Source organism: Pterocles gutturalis, unplaced genomic scaffold (genome assembly GCF_000699245.1).
Source record: "Pterocles gutturalis isolate BGI_N339 unplaced genomic scaffold, ASM69924v1 scaffold48398, whole genome shotgun sequence".
Taxonomy (NCBI): domain Eukaryota; kingdom Metazoa; phylum Chordata; class Aves; order Pterocliformes; family Pteroclidae; genus Pterocles; species Pterocles gutturalis.
In genome coordinates, this window is record NW_010127470.1 from 12,396 (window position 1) to 18,331 (window position 5,936).

Genomic DNA, 5,936 nt, shown 5'->3' on the forward strand with positions numbered 1-5,936 from the left:
TTGCTTCCTGTGTGGCAGAGAGCCAGCACAACTGATATGTGGCCTCTCAAACAGCACTGGGTCTAATTCGTGCTATTTGTGCAAATGTAAAGGGCTTGGGGGTCCGTGCCCTTAATCCTACCCCATCTGCTTTCCATCCAGAAGAGGAGCAGGGCTTGCCTAGTGTCAGAGGAGGCAGGACAGGATCTGCTAAACAGCTGGATGTACTCTGCATCCACCAGTTTGTGTGTCTTCATCTCAAGATGTGCTTGTTTGTTTGCAGTTTGAATTTGCTCTAAACCCCTAATCATGTGTTTGGCCAAGATAACCAGGAGCTGGCAGGCTCCACAGAGAAAGGAAAACAACAAGCAGCTGCAGGAGGCTGATGAAGAGCCTTTGTTTTGACTCATGACTTCAGTAGGAGACCATTTGCTTCCCACTTCTTCGAAGGGATGTAGAAGAATTGGTATGATCAGTGTGTCGACATGTACGTTGGTGATGGAGCTGTGTGCTGAGCTCCACAGGACATTTTGGAGAGGACCAGTGGCATCTCATTGCTTATTCCAAAGATGATGCCCTTGCTAGCTATTCTTCCATGCCCAGTCACTCCATGAGCCCTAGGCAGCTGGAGGTCTGAGCCAATTTGAGCTATTCTGCTGCTGGAAAATATAGAAAGGCCTTGAGAGATATCATAAATATCACCATCAAAAAATGAAACTTATAAGAGTTCTGGCTGGGCCAACTCCTAGTGCAGTGCCAAGTTCAGTGAACTCAGAGGTGCTACCTGGGTATAATAGGAGCAATTTGGCTCTGTATTTTAAAGAAGTAAAATAAAATTAAAAAATCAGTGGATTGAGGATTGTGAGAGGGAGGAAGAGGAGCTCAGCTCCACAGAGAGGCGCTCAAGCAGCATGGTTCCCGTGCAGCCAGGTTACTGCCCAGCCTGTGGAGATGGTTTCAGTGGGAGAGGAGGCTGTTCCTTAATCTCAGTGAATTATCTGCTGTTCTCTGCAAGAAGCAAAATATCATCTTACTTCTTTGCATATTTGCTTGTGCTGTGGAAGCAGAGGAAATCAGAGGCTGATCCAGTAGGATTCCCCCACTCCTGAAGGGTTTGGGCTGTTTGGGTAAGCTGTGTCTGTGCTGTTGCAAGGAGTGTAGCGCTCAGAAGAGCTAAGTGTCGTGTGTTCTGGGAGCTGCACTCCTTGCATTCGTGTTGCCAGCTTTAATGCAACAACCCACACATCAAATCATAGGATGGTTTGGTTGGAAGGGACCGTAAAGATCATCAAGTTCCAACCCCCTGCCATGGGCAGGGACACCTCCCACTAGCCCAGGTTGCTCAAAGCCTCATCCAGCCTGGCCTTGAACCCCTCCAGGGATGGGGCATCCACAGCTTCTCTGGCCAACCTGGGCCAGTGTCTCACCACCCTCACAGGAAAATGTTTCTCCCAATTTTTTTGGTACTGCTCTGTCTAGGACCTGGTACAATATTCATGTGTGGTTGCTCACGGGGCAAGGGGAACCTGGTTCAGCTGGCCTTCACCCCTGATTTTGCAAGAGCAGGACCATTAGCTGGGATGAGAAATGAGCCGTGTTTTTGAGGCCAAAATACAGGAGTAAGTTGGCTGAGCCTAGCAGAGGGTGCTAGAGAGATAAGAGATTTGCATGATGAATAGGGTGATCCTGTGCTTTGGCTATCGGTCCGTGGATTTACAGGCACTTTACACAGCTGAAGACAGACTGGGCTCATGCTGGGAAGGACTCACACCCTACATAAGCCAAGTGACGGGGCTGGGGTGTCGTGCAGCAGCCTGGTCCTGCAGTAGGGGAGGATTTGTCACGGGGAGAGCCAGGTCTCCACGTGGCACAGCTCTGTGCCGCATGTTGGGTCGGCCCCAGGAAGGTCCATGCTTTAAGAGGAGGGGAAGGCAAATGCCTCATGTCACTGCAGGGCTGTGGATTAGGCAGGAGGGAAATGTACAATATCTGAGTGGCAAATGGTCCTGGGTTGCCAGGTGGCTGCCACTTTGCCTCGGGTGCATCAGAATGAACAGCTCGTTTTGTTAGAAGCCTCATGTCAGTCCGCTTGAGCAAAGGCAGTTCTACGTGCAAAAGGCTGGAGTTATGTCAGGGAGTAAGTCGGTATTGTGAGGGGCTATGCACAGGAGACGGAGCTCTGTAGGGGGAAAGAACCAAGTTCCACACAGACCTACGAGGAAGAAACACTAATTAGGCAAGGAAGGGGAACCTGCCAGGTTGCAATCCTGACCTAACAACCAATTACAGGATAATATAGCACCGTAATGCAGGGTGAACACTCAGTAGAGGATGTTTCTGAATTAATTCCTTTTTGAAACACAGCGATCACTTGAAAATATCCGGTATCCTAATTTTAAACTGCCCATCACGGACTGCAGCACAGCCTGTGGTAAATTGTCCCAGCTGTTAAAATACCTGTGGTGTTCAAATTTGCACCCTGTTTCTAATCCGAATAGGTCACGTTCCAGCTTTCAGTCGCTGGACCTTGCAGGATCTTTGGGAGATGGAAGAGCACACCAGCAGAAGGTGTGGTTCGTGTGGAGGGACCTGCAAGCCACGTGTGGGTCCAAAGCAAACGTGGGTAGACTAAAGAGTTCTCAGTGTCCATGGTGGAACAAAGTGGTGGGCTCAGGTTAGGTATGAGGGGAAGTTTGTCGTGGCTGTGGGGCAGCATTAGTGTAGTTTTTCTGGGGAGCTGTGCAGCTTCCATCAGTGGAACCCTTCTCAAGGCAATATCATCCAGGAATGACATTGTATAGAACTTGCTTTGGCCAGGGAGATGCACTAATATAGGGAGAACTCTTGAATTCTTTCTAGCCCCAATTTCCTGTGATTCTGAATTTCTAGAAGTGAAATGATTTGGGTTCTTGAAGCCTTCCCCAGACATTCTGTGCTTGGGTCCTTGCTCTCCACGAAGGCTATAACATACTCCTAGTGTGGTGGAGGAAAATAAGAAAAGTGTTTCACTCCATTCCTGGGGCAATGCAGAGAGGCAACAGGATAGGGGAGACAGACCAGGAAAAATATTTGCAGCCAGACACATGGGAATTGAGTGCTCAATCCCATTACCGGCAACTTTTGCCCATTATGGGTCTCCCACATGACAGCCTCCTGGCAGAGACCACGACAGGGGTGGTGGATGAGACAGGACTAAACAGATCTGCCAGGATGTGCTTCCCTCCTGCTTCGATAGCTCTTACCCTTCCCAGTGCTACTTTGCAGTGAGCAGGCAGTGGATGCTACGCTCTTGTCATCTCTTTTTTTTTCTCCTGGTGCCATCTCTGGAAGTCCATATTTTAGCAATTAATTTTCATAAAAATATTTCTGCTAAAATCATTACCAGCCCGTCCCTTGGCATTGGGAAATGTTTGCAGAGGCTGAATTGTGTTGATCAGCATTGTGGACAAGCACCCCTCCTGCAGATTAAATCAGAGCCAGTGCTGCTGAGCGGAGTAACAAGGGGTAAAGCAGGTACGAGTGATAAAAGGAGGAAGCCTGGAGTTATTTTGCTTTGCTATGATCACTTTAATCAGTGGTTTTCAGGAACAAGTTGTATTTTTCTTCTGTGCACATTACCAGTGTTGTAAATCATAATTCCTCAGGGATTAGAGAGACTGAGGTTATTTACTTGTCGGAACCAGAGTGAACAGATAGAGACTTACACATTTCTTTTACAAAATGAATCTGAATCAAAAGCCTTCCTCTGTATATTCTCCTCCTCTTGAGGAAAAACCTGAAATCCAGATCTGGATTTTTCACTTGCATCTTGCTATGACCACACTGATCCTAATCTTCCACATTGGGGAAGAAAATATAGAGCCTGACTGTCATTTAGGCTGCCTGTTCTGCTTGTACACTTCCATTTAAGTCAGTCTTAACAACAGTTTCTCTTACTGAACACATTAGGGCAGTCTCATTATAACATAATTATTTCATTGAAAGACATGCACCATGTTGCCTCATTCCAGCACTTCCAGAGGAAAACCACTAATACAGGCTGCAGTTTGATTATCATCGTGGTGACAGTAATTTTCCCATTTAATTTTGACTTTGCTTTCATTCTTTAGGAACAGAGCAACTGCTAGAGCCCCTCTCCCTCTTTCAAAGATGCCATTCTGCAGCTAGGAAATCTTTATCAAGGCACTGGGGCAATAGAACAGACACATAAAAGGCACATAGTGAACTATAATGAATTGTTGGCAAAAAGATGAACCAGTTAATGCTTTCTGCTGTCACAGCGCAAAAAAAGAAGACGTATTCCCTCCCCCACAGGTAGATCGAGTACTGTTATGAATTCCTAAAGCTTCTTTAGAGAATTTAAATGCATCTTCCAGCTCTAAGCTGTGGACTCACGTAGCATTCCAGCAATAATATTTTCCCAAGGATGAACTGTTCCTGAACAGAATGGCCACTGAAGTGCATTTCATATGTGAGGGATTTCAAGTTAGCAGGAGTTTATAGTTCTATAAGTGAGGTATGTATCATCTGTTGGAAAGTTAAGCATTTCCCCAAGAAATTTGAAAAAAATCCTGTGAGGATGTTTTCAAAGTTTGTGTACAAACCCAGTGTTTTTTCACTTGTCTTTATTCTCTAATTAGAAGCACAGGGTGAAGAAGGAGTAAGAACTCTAAGGAAGTCTGGTTTGTTTATTTATTTTTCTCAAAGGAGAAACATTTCCGTATTTTGTTTCATTAGTTTAAAGAACCACAACACTTTTCACTGAAATGGTCTTTTGAGCAAAAACTTGTTTTGTTGAGCTCCCTGCACGTGCTCAGTATTTTGGGAAAGAGAAGAGGCATGGATTTCAAAAGCAATGAGTGATCTTGGGTCCCTTTGCCTCACGATACTCAACTAGAGTTCCTTCAAAGGGACTGTTTCCATTGTCCCCAAAAGGCCTCCTCCAAATCAAATCAGTCTTTTAAGGTTTTTCAGATGAATGTATGATCTTTGCCTAGAAAATGCACTGAAGATTTGTCTGTCATTCATGTGAAGAAACAACCAAATTTTCCATTTACCCATAAAATTACACTGGGCTTGTGCTGCAAGGGCCATTTGACTTGGACAGTTTCAGTGTCCACCAGCGAGGGTTTAATGAACTTCCCTGGGTCAAATTCACTCCTCACGTGGCATACTTGAATGTGTTGACTTCAGTGGATTTACACCAGGGAAAAACATTTCCTATTTAAATCGCCAGGAGGGACTTCAGTTCCTTGCAGCCACACTGCGGATCTATCAGTGAGCAGAAGGTGGGTTTTACCGGAGAACCCTCTTTTTCTCTGTCCTCAGATGTTGCACCAGAGGTACATTTGCAGAGCACATCCTTAGCTGTTGTCCTTCAGAGCAAGGGTCTGCCAATCCACAGCAGCTCTTCTCATCCCCAGGCCACGGCAGAGCCCCATGGGCTTCCAGCCAAAGCCTTTCTGCCAGAGCAGCACAGACACCCCAGCTCTTGAATGCAGCAAAGCAACAATTATATTTATCAGCCTACTCGAACATTAAGTTCTGAGTAAATCATGAGCTGAGCCTTTGTGTTTGCTGCAAGCCCTTGGGCAGAGCCAAGGCCTGGAGTCAGAAAAGCTGTACGGGGCTGGAGTCTGAAGCTCAGTGCCGGTGACAAATGGCTCATGTGAATGAGATCGTCCTGCGGAGACGATGCAGGCGGTGCCCGGGCAGGGGCTGAAGCCTGGAATTGACACCTGCTGGCAGCATGTTGCTGAGAGAGGAAGGGGGTTTTCAACTAAAAATGCTGGAGACTCGGGGGCCTTCTGGGAAGGATGCTGAAGAGGGCAGGGAGCTGCAGGATATTCTCTTTTTCAGGAGCAAATGCCTTTTGTGCAATCATTTTAGACCCCCTCTTGGCTTCCATGCCCTCCCCACAACAGTGAGGATGATTATTTGTGCTAATGTCCTCATCT